The following is a 12,980-nucleotide window of genomic DNA, read 5'->3' as shown; positions in this document are numbered from 1 at the left end:
GAGGAACTCAACAGTTTCAGAAAATTGACATATCCTGTAATTATTTTAAGTAGTTTTTCGTCTATATCACCAGCATTAGGAGAAATAAGAACAGAGGCTATGATGATAAAACTTCAGCTTTGAATCTTTATCATCAGCCACCCAAGAAAGCAGGCAATGCTTCCCCTTTCTTCCTAACAAGTAAGAATCACATGGGTGATGTATATGGAAATTCCCTGAATATGCGAACCATGGCTTATATTATTATACAGTAGCTATGTTTTAATAGTTTAATGGTACAATAGGATAGTAGTTTAACATTGGAAACTATAACTGTTATTGTACCTTCTTATCTCACTTTGTATTGTGCTTGATTTCGTTTTGACACTTTATGAGCACTTCTGCATATTATCAGATATTCTTTGCAAACATGATTTAGTGACTATATATTGCTTTGTGTGGATGTATAATAATTGCAAATCTCCTGATTGCTGGATATTTAGAGTTCTTTTATTTACATTAAACTTATACTGTTATATGCCATAATAGATCAAATATGTATCTGATTATAGTTTCAGAATGTGTCTTCAGACAGAATAATACAGCAAAAGAAAAGAATTTTTATGGCATTCTGAGCATAATGGCAGGTTGTTTTTCATTAGAGATCATACCAGTTTACATGCTTTACATTTCCCAAATGTTGAATGAGACATATTTTTTACATCTAGCATTCTTATGGGTGAGAGACATTATTTTTCCTGTTGAATGCATATTTATGGTATTATTGGTGAAGCTGAGCATTTTTGTATATATATTAGACATTTATTTTTCTCAGAATTACTTGCTGTTATTTTGACCATTTTTCTATTGGATTTAAGGATTTCTTTCATTTAATCAATTTGTATAGATTGATGGCTTCTAACATTTATCATGAATCTTTCAAATATTTTCCCCAATGTGTCTTTTGTCTTAAATTTATATATGGCTCAGAACTTTTCATTTTCAGGTAATCAGATTTATTGATAGTTCTGGCTATGATTTCTTTTATCATATTTATGCATAGAAAGTTCTTCTTTGGTTTTAGATCAGATAATTATTGATATTCTTTTTCTCCTGTTCTGATAGAATTTTATTATTACTCCTAAGCCACCTGGAATTTGGGGTACCAAAGTGGGGATTTTACTTGTCTCCCATCTTCATGTCTAGTTAAGCATTGCTCATTCATTTTATCAGTTTCCATATGCCAAATCCTCCATAGACTGACATACGTTTCTTGGGCATTTGTTCTGTTCTAATCTATTGGTTCAATTTTGCACTGACACCATTCGATGTAAAATTATTATGGCATAACCACATGGTGTGATTAGGCAAAATGAGTTTCTTATTAGTGCTCTTCTTTTAGAAACAACATTGGCTGTCTTTACTTGTTTACTCATTCAGATAACATTTTGACTGTTTAAATTATGTAAACTCAAACATATTTTTTGTTGAAATTATACCAAGCATACAAATTAATTTGGTAGAATTTTATATTTTTACAATTTCTTCAGCATTATGTCACAGAATTAAGACTGTATTCTTTTTCATTTATTTCAAGAATTGTTTTAAGCCCTACAGTGAAGGTTTCTTGTTTTCTTAAAGGTCATTTAAGGTTTTCATTAAGATTATAACTCAATATTGTATATTTGATTACAGTTCTTTATTTAGGTAGCTTTGATGTTATTATACAATTTCTAAGGAAGTAAATGTTGCTTATATGTGTCATCAGTCTGTTTCATATATTGGGAGAAGAGTTGAAGAGAAACAAGTCCAGGTAGTGAGTAAAGAAAGCACATAGGATTCAGGTGAGGAGTCACTTCCACACAAAGGCAGCTTATAAACCCCCATGTAGCTTGTAGTTTTAACTTCATTCCCATCATGCCTGATTTTTCACTTATAGATAGTTGTCCCTTTGATATAAAATAAGTATATGAGAGTTTATTATAAAAATGCACACCATTATTATCCTCCAGTTGGGCTTTCCTGGGGCCTCAGTGGTAAAGTAGGATATGGCTAGCAAGGACAGAACAGAGAAACTGTCTATAGTAATGGTGAGATGTTATCAGCAAAGCCAGAGCTGACAGCATCAGATGCTCTCTCTCTCAGGAGAGAGGGGTCATTTTGCAGGTGGGGAGCCTTCTGCCCTCCAACACTCCCTGCTCTTCTCCCTTTTCAGACACTTCACACCAGGGAAGTCAGTTATTGAATGGATTCTTTCAGAAAAGTGTTTCTTGTATCCTAGATTGATGCTCAAAATTTTTTTCCCACCATAGGGAAAAAACAAACAAACTGCTAGTAAAGAAGAGTTGAAGTAGCCCTATTGGAACAATGTGCCAAGAACAAAGCAACTGGGGACTGAAAACCAACTGCCATATTGATCATAATCTCAGTGGAGAAAGCATTATAAGTTTCAGACCAACTTCCAAATCAACTTTGGGGTTCCAATGCAGCAAGTTTCTTGAGAGCAGGGTCTGTATCTTCATCACTGCATCACTGGAGCTTAGCCCAGAGTCCACTAATGTTGGATTATTCAAACATGGGTTTGTTTATAAGTTGGCTGCCTCTGCTTAATACAGGAATAAATAATGTCTCAAACATTTTCAGGCACCCTTTCCCCATCTCTTATTTTGATGTGAGTTATAGTGAAGACTGTTTTATTTATCAAACATAAATCCTAGCACTAGGAGGAAAGTCTAAAGATTTCTTGCCTTCCTGTCGTTCTAATTTTTGAGTGGTATGAGGTCGCCATCCACCTCCAGTTCAGGGCTCCCATGAACTTGAACCCGAGGATCCTCCTTCTATTTAGCTGACTGCTCCAGTGGTCCTTGTACTGGTTTTGTCTAGGACAGACTGCCCATCTCTTGACTTCTCTCTTTTTCTTTACCCTGGTTTACTGAGATACAGCCTTTTTTATCTGCCTACAGATGTGAACTCCTAAGTGCTAGTTTGCGATCAAGAAGTAACAAAGCTGTCATCTCCCTAAATATATTTTTATATTTTGCTCAGTGTTGTCACTATAAATAAGAGAAAGTATCGCTGATGGGGTTTTTCATGTGTGTGCTCTCCTTCTCTCTTCCTCTTCATCCACTTTATCATCGCCAGGCCCCTGAGCTGTGTCACCACCCTGAAACAAATGGGGGCAAGCAACCAATTACATTAAAATGCAATGTAAGTAGAGGGAACAAACAAATTTTAACTTTGGTTTCCTGAAAAACTGCTCCCATTCTGGTGGCTAGTCAAGGAGAGAGAACAAATAAAGAGGTTATTTGGGTGTAATTTCATTTGAACTACCATAAGGATGTAAGTGGCCTGGGGGAATAGTCCCACAGAGACCTTGCTCTCTCATAGACAGTTTAGTTTTTGTCTCTGTTGCTTATTTGGGAGAATACTGAGATAGAAGGTATTTCTGTCGGAGTCTTAGGGAAATTATTTTGGGACCAGGACCCGTGAAAAGGATTGTGAGAATAATGAACGTGGAGATTTGAATCCCTCATGTCTTCTAGAAATGGAAAGACAGGAAAAGATAGAAATGCCCTGCCAAGAGTTGTCATACACATGCCACTGTCTCTCACAGGAGGCAATACCATCAAACATCAAGGTGACCTTAGAACCCGAGAGAGTGGAAGGAAGAGGTAGACACACATTTAGCAGGCTGTTTGGAAACATGTGGAGCAGCGGTCAATATAGCACACATGTTGCAGTCTCCCTTGTCATGTCCATGGCAGATAGTGTAAGTGAATTAGGGTCTGATCTCCCCCACAACCCAAATTTTGTCTTTAAATCTGTTTCAAATCAGAATGCCAGGTACATTAGCCATCTCCTGGTGGCAGCATACCAGGAGAACGACATGCTATCCGTGATCTGGAGTGATCTGAGACATCTATCTGTGAAGTCAGATTGGAGGAAATGTGATCTGGGCTTGATTTAAGAAGGAAGCACCTGCCCCCTCACCTTGAGCTTCTGCTCTGACTCCAGGTACAGTCACACCCCTCGCCATGATTGCCCTGGGGTGGGTTTTTACATTTCTCATGCCGTCACACCCATTTAACTTTGCTTTCTGCTCTACCCTGTTACTTCTGCCTCTGTAAAATCCAGGCAAAACTGAGGGGGCTGTCTTGCTGAGGATGTGACTGGAATGGAGTTGAAGGTGATGATGAGGGAGAGTCTGGGTTTTCTCTCCATCTCTGTCTACACTCAAGTGTTTAGTATGTCTTGAAGTTTTCGATTCTGGTCTTGGGATCTGCAGCAAAATCTCCAGACGCCTTGATTGGCATTCTGCTCAGCTCCTCTGATGCCCCTTTCTGATTTTTAGGTTTCCTGGGAGATCACTGAACTAGTGATGACCACTATAATGATATCTATAAATAATTTTCCCACAAATAAATAAGTTGCTAAGGTCCTACAGAAATGATGCTTGAGCTTCATAATTTTTAGACAAAGCCTGCACACCTGCCTTCATATCAGGTGTAGCTGTAATACTGATTTTTGCATATTTTCATGAAGCTTTCTGGTATATTCTCCCTCCTTCAATTCAAACAGCCTCACTGAAGTTTGGTGAGAGTCTCTGAAAACAGGCCACCAAATCATACTTGTCTACAATAATGTAGATACATTTCAGTATTTGTAATTAAAAATAATTTTAATTATAGAAGCTTTCAGTCATACTTATCTTCATAATGAGTGTTGTGTTTCTGGAAAGATTCAAGTTTGTTATGCACAAATATGTGTAGACAGTTTGATGGATAAAGGGGCTGGAGGAGTGTTTTCTGAGATTCTCTTTCTTTAGAAGATTCTTTCTTCCAAATGTGATTTTTAAAACCAAGAAAAGAAATTGAGGGAAACAGCTCAAACTTCAGATCAGGCAGTTGCTTCAGAATGAGGGGTTAGTGGCTGTTCTCAGCTATGAGGATTCTGAAATTCTTGCCAACCTCAAACCTGCCTCTTAAATTTCTAATTTTAAGTGTATCCCACTGAGTTAAGACAATACTTCTCTCTGAAAGATGACACTCATGAAACAGTCATTGTTTTAATTATCTGGTTATGTAAAGCAGAATAGGAGGGAATGGTCATGCCTCAGAAGTCTTGAATAAGGGAGAAGCATTATGCCTTTGGGTCACATCCTTCACACTTTGGGGACATCTTGAAGTCATGGGAGGCACTTTTTCTTTGACCAGTTTTATGCTACCAGAGCATTTTCACAAACTAGACTTCTAACGTAGCGGTGCCCTTTGTGCCAGTTCAGCGCCTTACTTCATCACCTCCCTCACATCCGTCACCTGCCATCAGGTGCTAAGCTAGATTTCATCTCTGGTCTCCACCAGTGTCCAGTTTTCCTCTGAAGCTACTTTTATGTCACCTTCCCCATCCCTGCCCCTTCCCTCTCTGCCATGGCCTTCATAAGCAGGTTTCTTCCTATTTCATGGCTCATAGGAAAACAGGAAGGTCCCTGCTCACTTCAGTCCCATTTTCTAGAAAAAGAGCATCTTCTCAGCCTTCTCACAGCAGTGCTGACAAATGCAATTTGATGACATCAGCTTTAAACCCCTCTTATTTTAAGTGGCCCGAGAGAAAGCATGCACAATATTGCACAACAGGGCAAGAGACTCCCAATAGGACTAACTGATTCACAAACATACATGAAAAATCCTCTGATGGTTTCAGAAACACTGGTGAGATGGGAGATGTTCAGGACCAGAAAAGGGTATGCTGAGGTTCTGAAGTGTTCAGGTGGGGCCAAATGAATCTGGTCAGGCCTTAAAGTTCATTTGTCCTCACTAGGACCAGGTTGCTGCTACCTGGGAATATTTTATTTACCACAACTACATTATTCCATGGGTGTAGAATCAATTGCTCTTGGAAGATATGAGACTCCCATGAGCCCCTAAAGTCACTTTAATTTCTATAATTGTCCACAGTAAAATAATTTGGGGAAAAGGTCTTATGGGTTTGTTTTAATAACCAATCAACTCAATTGTATCTGAAGACCTACCCCTGTGAGTATAAATCTTGTTGATATCTGGCTTAATAGAAGATGGCTGGATTCCCATTTCTGTTTCTACATTCAATCTGTTGTCTGTTGTTTTGCAGAAATATATGAAGAAATTCTGTCCTCAGACATGTAGTTGGAAGAGTAAGGAGAACTCTACTTGCCTTTGTAAATCAGTGTAAATACTCTTTTTTTGATGGTACACCAAAATTCAGAAAGTAGTAGTTTCTTAAAACTGTGTGTTTGAAATCCGAAACCGTTTCAGTGAACTTTTCTTGACTCTCTTACATTACAATCCATTATCTCATCTTGCATTTTGATTACAGTAGCCTTGTAGTATAGTGTGAAGTCAGGGAGCCCAATTCCTCCAGCTCCATTTTTCTTTCTTATCATCTTGCATGTTGAGTGGATTATTTTACCATGCATGATTCTGTAACATTGAAAAATATTGGTTCATATCTTTTCAAATGTTCACACATTTCATCATTCAGTATCAAAAAATCACATTTATTTGTAGCACCACCAAGCCTATTAGAAAAGTCTTTATCTGTTAAGAGGCTGGAAAGCTCATGGTGATGGATACAGGCTTTTCAAAATTCAAATTTTCACTTGAAAACTTGAATTTTATCACTGGCAACAAATACTGTCAGTTATTTTCTTTGAAGTGATAGACTTACTCATTTTCATGATATTTCCCAAATACCCAGATCTGAATAGCCATAGTTTGCCTCTCTTTTGTACTTTCAAGTAAGAATGGCATTTGTGAATGAGGTGAATAGTTTAGTTTGCACTTCAAACAGTTGCCCAAGTGCTTTGTTTGAGGATAACCACCATCCTTCAGGACGCAACAGAAATGCAATTCTTTATGCATACTTCCCGTTTTATTTATGATGGTTAATTCTATGTGTTCAGTTGGTAAGTCGTGTCTGACTCTTTGTGACCCCATGACTGCAGTGTGCCAGGTTTCTCTGTCCTTTACTATCTCCCAGAGTTTGCTCAAACTCTGTTGAGTCAATGATGCTATCCAACCGTCTTATCCTCTGTCACCTCCTTCTCCTACCCTCAGTTTTTTCCCAGCATCAGGATATTTTCCAGTGAGTTCGCTCTTTGTGTCGGGTCGCCAGAACATTGGCTCTTCAGCATCAGTCCTTCCAATGAATTTACGGGGTTGATTTCCTGTAGGATGTACTAGTTTGATCTCACTGCAATCCAAGGGACTCTCAAGAGTCTTCTCCAATACTACAGTTCAAAAGCATCAATTCTTCGGCGCTCAGCCTTCTGTGTGATCCAACTCTGACATCTGTACATGACTACTGGAAAAACCATAGCTTTGATTATACGGATGTTTGTCAGTAAATGTTGTCTCTGCTTTTTAACATGCTGTCTAGGTTTGTCATAGCTTTCCTTTCAAGGAGCAAGTGTCAGGTACCCTGCTGCTGCTGCTAAGTCGCTTCAGTCATGTCCGACTCTGTGTGACCCCATAGACGGCAGCCACCAGGCTCTGCCGTCCCTGGGATTCTCCAGGCAAGAACACTGGAGTGGGTTGCCATTTCCTTCTCCAGTGCATGAAAGTGAAAAGTGAAAGTGAAGTTGCTCAGTTATATCTGACTTTTAGAGACCCCATGGATTGCAGCCTACTAGGCTCCTCCGTCCATGGGATTTTCCAGGCAAGAGTACTTGAGTGGGGTGCCATTGCCTTCTCTGCATGTACCCTGCATATAAGTTAAATAAGCAGGGTGACAATATACAGCCTTAAAATACTCCTTTCCCAACAACCAGTCCATTTTTCCATGTTTGGTTCTAACTGTTGCTTCTTGACCTGCATACAGATTTCTCAGGAGACACGTGGTGGTCTGGTTTTCCCAGTCTCTTTAGGAATTTTCCACAGTTTGTTATTACCCACACAATCAAAGGCTTTAGCATAGTCAGTGAAGCAGAAGTAGATGATTTTTCTGGGATTCTCTTGCTTTCTATATGATCCAACAAATATTGGCAATTTGATCTCTGATTTCTCTGCCCTTTCTAAATCCAGCTTGTACATCTGGAAGTTCTGCTGAAGCCTAGCTTGAAGAATTTTGAGTATTACCTTGCTAGCACGTGAAATGAGTGCAGTTGTGCATTAATCATTCTTTGGCTTTTCCCTTCTTTGGGATTGGAATGAAAATTGAAGTTTTCCAGTCCTGTGGCCAACTGCTGAGTTTTCAGGTATCCTGCATTGCTGGCAGACTTTTTACCATCTGAACCCCCAGGGAAACCCCATGCATCAACTAGGGTGTTTTTTGATGATTCTACTCTTCCCCATCTCTCTTGGAAAGTAAGAAAAGCAAAAAGATTTCTATAAACTGACAACCAACCAAATCAAGTTAAGCATCATTCTCTAAGGTAATCCTTCCTCCCAACTCTTTGAGTAGTTGAGTGGGTACAGGTGCCTCTCTAGGTTTGGTCTCTGTTGGTGCCAGATCTGGTGAGGGGTCAGTGCCATCTCTCGCCCCTACTCAATTTGCTTCAACCCAGAGAGGCCTCTTTAAATAAGAGTAAGTACGTGTGCAGTTCCAAACCTCATTTCATGCATAATTGATAATTCATAAGAAAGCATCACATTCCAAAATATAAAAAAAGTGGATGAGGTTGAGGTCCTTTATGGTGGTTGTGTATTCACATCAGGAAGAAGAACCCTTTAAGGAGAAGAATATGGTATTTTCATTTGCATAAAGGCAATAAAACTCTTTCAGCAGCAATTTCCCCATATATAAAAAGTGAGAACATAGCACCTCAGTGACACTGACATCTGTTACTTAAACAGATGCCACCTTCTAAACTCACTCAAGCAACACTCTGCTCCAACCAGAGACCCCTAAACCAAAATTAAATGTGCGGCTAGAGCTTAAAAGGAGGACTTTGAATAATGATTGATTTTTACTTCTCAGCTTTTTTATGAATCTGCTTTGACTTTTGTGTGTTTTTAATTTAGCAAAATCTCCATCTCTCTCAGTAATTCCTTGCTTCTAGTTTAATCTCCACAGTCTACAAAATCCAGTGCTTCCATCTTAGATTCATTGTGATTAACATTAGCCCTTCTGAGGACCAGATAAATCATGGCTTCTGTTTGTTTCTTCTTGCAGATGTACTTTAATGACTTCACAGGGCAGGGCGCTAGCATCATCTAAAAGAGGAATGAAAGTTGGTTTCTTTTTTTAAAATAGCACAAAGAGTCCTGGACTGATTTTTACCAGTTAAGCAATACTTGCCCAGGCTGAGACTGATAAGCGCCTTCAGAAGTTAGGCTTACACTTCTAAATCAGCAGTTCATGAAAGGCATTACGAAAAACTATTATACTGCTATAATGGATGACAGCACAGTTGTATATGTTACACCTTGAAGTAAGCAGTAGGATTTTCAATCACCTGATAACCTTGAAACTGCTAAGGTATCAAATTGCTATCATGAATATTGTGCGGGAACAGAAATAACTCAGGAAGCTGCCTTTGTGAATAATAATCAGAAAACTGCAACATTTTTTTACCGAGAAAATGGATTTGAGGCACTGGTGTATTGACAAGCTCTCCAGCAGAGAACTAAGGTAGACCTTACAAGTGCATTTGCAGTGGGCTAGGCATCAGTCCATCATATAGCACTGGATTTGTAAGATCTAGTCAGTTAAAAATTATTAGCAAAGAATCATGTTGTTTGTTAGCATTTCAGGGATGAAGGGCAAGGAGACCCCACATGTTACTTCAGAGCTAGAAACAATAAACAAAAGTTGTGTATTTAAACTTTTCAATGTACTCTTAAATTTAACTCATTTTAGTAGAGCATAGACAGGAAGAGATTTGGAAAGTGAGAATTTTCTTAATAGACTTTTAAATCAGTTACTACATGAAGACATCAGTAAAAATTAGTAAATATTATTACATATCTCTCTTCTCTATAATGCATCTGTTTAATTTTTGCCAAATTCCAGCTTTGTTCATGAGCAGAGCACCCAGTGTCGGTCTGTGGCATTTCCAGACACCAGAGTCTCCTGAGAACCCTCGACAGCTATGTGAAAACTCAGTGTCTGGAGTGATTCGTCATTGTGTCAAATTGGCCAGCATTTGTCACAGTGACTGACGATGGGAGAAACTTGGAAACAATACAGAGATTCTCTGTTCACTGATAGCGTCTACACTGTGATTAGAGAAGAAAGCTTTGTGACTGTGAGGAGAATCTTCATTTTCCTCCAAAATTAATTTTGCTGTTTTAACTCTTTGTGGGTCAAATCTCACCTGTCATTTCCCATTGTATCTTACTCAAAAGCAGTCATTTTTGTTTAAAATAGTTCCTGGAAATTGAGATCACTACACACTCAACAGCTTATTGAGTAGGGTAAACAACTTTTCACTACCATAAAACTAACTATACCATATAATATGAGGTCGCTGTATCCACTTGAACTATGCTGCAATAAAAATTTGAAAAAATAAGATTAAATGGCAGAGGGAGTATTAAGGCTCAATCAGTGATGGCTTTCTCCTTTCTTCCTATTTCGTTCTGTAACCAGAAACTCCTGATTGGCATCTATAGATTTCAGGGGTGTTGTGAACCTAGATAGGAGAAAATTATATCTTTATTTTCACTCCCCTGTAACTGAAATTTCACATTCTCTTATATACCTGGGCAGTAAGCCCCAGGAATCTTAAGAGTGCTTATGACTCTGTAACCACAGAAATCACTAATGTGTTCAGACTACATTGTAGCTTTTGGAAATATCTCAAAATGTCATTTACGCTCATCCCTGCATTAACATAATCATAGTTGTTAGATCTTGTTTTTGATATGTTAATAAAGAAGCACATATATTACTATACAAAAAATGTTTTGATAACTTTGTTTCAATATAATTGATTTCCTTTATTAAAAAGAAGATGCAAATCCATGCATTCTCCCTTCTATAGGAAATAAGTGAGGTATTATCTTCCACTGATAACAGATCAATAATGTCAACTTCTTATTAAAAAGAAGAAAATGTTAAAATATATCCTATCCCAAGAGTGATTCCAAGAGGAGTAAATTATCAAAGGGTAAACAATCAATCAATACTGGCATTTATTGACTTAAGATCCAGAGATGATATCTCATTTAGTCATAGGAACACTATGAGAAATGAATTATCATCATCATTTTACGGATTAGAAAATGGAGGCTTGCAGAAGAGTAAATACCTTCTGTAAGATTGTATAGTTGATACATGGGAAGATTTGAATTTTAGTGTAAATATGCCAAATATTTTGAGTGTCAAGGATATTAATCATCCCACCAGAGTATACAGAAGGATTTGAGGTGGGGTCTATGAAAGATAAAATCAAGAACTTAAGAAAAAGAAATGCAGTCAAATATCCATAAGAGGGATGGTTTCAGTCACATGCAAATCAATGTTAGAACACACCCTCACAATCTACACAAAAATAAACTCAAAATTGATGAAAGACTTAAATATAAGACCTGATACCATGAAACCTCTAGAAGAAAACACTGGCAAATATTCTCTGACGTAAATCATACCAATGTTTTCTTCGGTCAGTCTACTAAGACAATGGAAATAAAAGCAACAATAAAGATGACCAAATCAAATGAGAGTGAAAAGGTTGGCTTGAAGCTCAACATTCAGAAAACAAAGATCATGGCATCTGGTCCCATCACTTCATGGGAAATAGATGGAAAAACAGTGGACACAGTGTCAGACTTTATTTTCTTGGGCTCCAAAATCACTGCAGATGCTGATTGCAGCCATGAAATTAAAAGACGCTTGCTCCTTGGAAGGAAAGTTATGACCAACCTTGATAGTATATTAAAAAGCAGAGACATTACTTTGCCAACCAAGGTCCGCCTAGTCAAGGCAATGGTTTTTCCTGTGGTCATGTATGGATGTGAGAGTTGGACTGTGAAGAAAGCTGATCGCCGAAGAATCGATGCTTTTGAACTGTGGTGTTGGAGAAGACTCTTGAGAGTCCCTTATACTGCAAGGAGATCCAACCAGTCCATTCTAAAGGAGATCAATCCTGGATGTTCATTGGAGGGACTGATGCTAAAGCTGAAACTCCAATACTTTGGCCACCTGATGCGAAGAGTTGACTCATTGGAAAAGACTCTGATGCTGGGAAAGGTTGGGGGCGGGAGGAGAAGGGGACGACAGAGAATGAGATGGCTGGATGGCATCACCGACTCTGTGGACATGAGTTTGAGTGTACTCCGGGAGTTGGTGATGGACAGGGAGGCCTGGCGTGCTGTGATTCATGGGGTCGCGGAGAGTCGGACACGACTGAGCGACTGAACTGAACTTAACTGAATCAAATGTATAAGCTTTTTCACAGCAAAGGAAGCCATCAACAGAAACAAAGGACAGCCTATGGACTAGAAAATATTTGTGAATGATGTCACCAATAAGGGCTTACTTTCCAAAATATACAAATAGCTCATATAACTCAATAACAAAACAACCGAGTAGAAAAATGGACAGAAGACCTAAATAGACATTTCTCCAAAGAAAGCATACAGATGGCCAATAGGCACATGAAAAGATGCTGCTCATCACTATTAGAGAAATGCAAACCAAAGCTGCAATATAGTACCACCTCACACTAGTCAGAATGACCATCATTATAAAGTCTACAAACAATAAATGCTGGACAGAGTGTGGAGAAAAGGGAAACCTACACATTTGGTGGGTATGTAAGTTGGTACAACCACTTGGTAAACAGTATGGAGGGTTCCTCAAAATACGAAAAATAGAGTTGCTGTTATGACTCAGCAATCCCACTCCTGGTCACATATCCAGACAAAACAATAACTCAAAAAGATACATGTACCCCTAAATGTCTGTTCACAGATGAATGGATAAAGATGTGGTAGATACAATGGAATACTACTCAGCCATAAAAATAAATGGAATAATGCCATTTGTGGTAACATGGATGCAGCTAGAGATTGTCATACTAA

General features: G+C 38.5%; 1 long non-coding RNA gene across 1 annotated transcript in view; it reads left to right on the top strand.

The window, feature by feature from the left end:
• Positions 1-10,774, top strand: part of LOC148778552 (uncharacterized) — a 37,956-nt gene extending 27,182 nt beyond the window's left edge. The window contains exon 3 of the long non-coding RNA XR_016038798.1: positions 9,967-10,774. This is a non-coding gene — a long non-coding RNA (uncharacterized LOC148778552). The remainder of the gene's footprint in view (positions 1-9,966) is intronic.
• Positions 10,775-12,980: the final 2,206 nt, after the last annotated feature.

Source organism: Moschus berezovskii, chromosome 2, assembly GCF_049115385.1.
Source record: "Moschus berezovskii isolate FMDL1 chromosome 2, NW_MosBer_1.0, whole genome shotgun sequence".
NCBI classification, from domain to species: domain Eukaryota; kingdom Metazoa; phylum Chordata; class Mammalia; order Artiodactyla; family Moschidae; genus Moschus; species Moschus berezovskii.
Note: the sequence above shows the minus strand (reverse complement) of the source record. Positions and strands in the feature narration are given on the sequence as shown.